The 2,614-nt window shown below is 43.2% G+C and overlaps 1 non-coding gene across 1 annotated transcript; it reads right to left on the bottom strand.

The window, feature by feature from the left end:
• Positions 1 to 2,062: 2,062 nt before the first annotated feature.
• Positions 2,063 to 2,169, bottom strand: LOC112618051. The gene has a single exon (XR_003118009.1). It is a non-coding gene; the product is annotated as a U6 spliceosomal RNA (small nuclear RNA).
• Positions 2,170 to 2,614: the final 445 nt, after the last annotated feature.

Below are 2,614 nucleotides of genomic sequence, written 5' to 3'. Positions count from 1 at the left end.
ACTAAGATTTTCCTAATGTTCTTTTCCTTTTATCACACTGCCTTTTGGAAATTTTCAGGAATGGAAGACATAAAACTTATTACAAGCAGGCTTTTCTCTGAAACAGCCACTGCCTCTGATTGTTCAGGGAAAATAACACTAGTGAGACTACACTGAAGTCATCTCCATATGATGACTTGGTAAATAGCATAATAGCCATTGTTGGGTCAAAACATTCACCATCACCCACACAATACAATGTAATAATTGGGCTTCATCTACTAGAAGGAGATGAAATTCCCATAAATGCCCTTATCATAGGTTTCAAATTCCAACACTACATTCTTTTTGCAAAACAAAATGAAATGTATGACACTAAGAATATATCTGTAAATACTTTTATACAGGGAAGAAAGCATAAAAGCAAGTCAGTTTTCTCCTCAAAATAAGTTCGGAATAAGCACATGTAAATGTGCAATTTTATTTTTACAATTAACTAAAACTGTTTGAGACCAGCCTGGCCAACATGGTGAAACCCCGTCTCTACAAAAAATACAAAAATTAGCCCGAGATCTCACCACTGCACTCCAGCCTGGGCGACAGAGCAAGACTCCATTAAAAAAAAAACACACATACACACACACACAATTAACTAAAACCATTACAAAAATGTTACTGAGGATCCTGAGGTAGAGAGTCCCTAGCCTCCCAGCACACATATATATATATACTTTTTTTTTTTTTTTTTTGAGACGGAGTTTCACTCTTGTTGCCCAGGCTGGAGTGCAGTGGCACGATCTCGGCTAACCACAACCTCCACCTCCCAGGTTCAAGCAATTCTTCTGCCTCAGCCTCCCAAGTAGCTAGGATTACACACATGTGCCACCACGCCCGGCTAATTTTTTTATTTTTATTTTTTAGTAGAGACGGAATTTCTCCATGTTGGTCAGGGTGGTCTTGAACTCCCGACCTCAGGTGATCCACCCGCCTCAGACTCTCAAAGTGGTGGGATTACAAGCGTGAGCCACTGCACCCAGCCAGCGCATATATTTTAAACAGAATCAAAGCCCATCATATGTCAAGCTTACAAAGGAATTTTTATGTTTGAGGGTCTATCCCAAACATATATCTGTAAGAGAGAATAACACATCATACATCCAGAGCATCAAGTATCTGAGGATATCACCATTAATTCATATACAAACATCTGTACCATTTGGTACTACTTTTCAACAAGTGCCAAGGAACCACCAATCCAACTCTGGGTCCCTCCTGGGTGAGCAGGCTCACCTGCAGGACTTACTATCTCCTCTGCTCAATCTCCTGCTATCATGCTGGACAACTGTGACATTCATATAGATGACATATTCAACACAGCCCCTTAATCTCCCACTACTTCAATAACCTACACCTCCATTCCCTTTTTTTTTTTTTTTTGAGACGGAGTCTCACTCTTTCACCCAGGCCGGACTGCAGTGGCACTATCTCGGCTCACTGCAAGCTCTGCCTCCTGGGTTCACACCATTCTCCTGCCTCAGCCTCCCGAGTAGCTGGGACTACAGGTGCCCACAAACGCACCCGGCTAATTTTTTTTTTGGTGGGGACAGAGTCTCGCTCTGTCGCCCAGGCTGGAGTGCAGTGGTGTGATCTCGGCTCACCGCAAGCTCCACCTCCTGGGTTCACACCATTCTCCTGCCTCAGTCTCCCGAGTAGCTGGGACTACAGGCGCCTGCCACCATGCCCGGCTAATTTTTTGTATTTTTAGTAGAGACGGGGTTTCACAGTGTTAGCCAGAATGGTCTCGATCTCCTGACCTCGTGATCCGCCCACCTCGGCCTCCCAAAGTGCTGGGATTACAGGCGTGAGCCACCATGCCTGGCCCGGCTAATTTTTTATGTTTTTAGTAGAGACGGGGTTTCACCACGTTAGCCAGGATGGTCTCGATCTCCTGACCTAGTGATCCACCTGCATCGGCCTCCCAAAGTGCTGGGATTATAGGTGTGAGCCACCACGCCTGACCTCCTCCGTTCCCTTTCAACAGCATTGAGACAGTTAAGCCAGTTTTTTTTTTTTTTTTTTTTTTTTAAATATGGAACGCTTCACGAATTTGCGTGTCATCCTTGCGCAGGGGCCATGCTAATCTTCTCTGTATCGTTCCAATTTTAGTATATGTGCTGCCGAAGCGAGCACAGTTAAGCCAGTTTTTGTCTTTACCTTGAAATAATGAACTCTGAGCTGTCCAATTATAGATTTCTTACAAAATCTGGTCTTCAACCACATTTCTGATTGTCTTTTTATTCTCTAAGTACACCAGCCTCCCTACAGATTTTGCTTCTTATCACTCCCAGCTTGGTCCCTTGGAATCAAACATATCTCCTACACTATCAATAGCAGTGTAAAGTTGCTTCCCATTTTATCTTTCTGTCCTGCAAGTTTCAATTTTGAATCAATCCAACCATCTTTTTTGTCCTACTATTCTTAAGTTGTTGAATAAAGTGTAAAATCCATGCTACTGGGCCCATTACAAATATATTATTTCTTTTTTTTTTTTTTTTTTTTTTTTTTGAGACGGAGTCTCGCTCTGTCGCCCAGACTGGAGTGCAGTGGCCGGATCTCAGCTCACTGCAAGCTCCCC

This window comes from Theropithecus gelada, unplaced genomic scaffold, assembly GCF_003255815.1.
Source record: "Theropithecus gelada isolate Dixy unplaced genomic scaffold, Tgel_1.0 HiC_scaffold_872, whole genome shotgun sequence".
NCBI lineage: Eukaryota > Metazoa > Chordata > Mammalia > Primates > Cercopithecidae > Theropithecus > Theropithecus gelada.
This window is presented reverse-complemented; position numbering and strand designations above follow the sequence as displayed.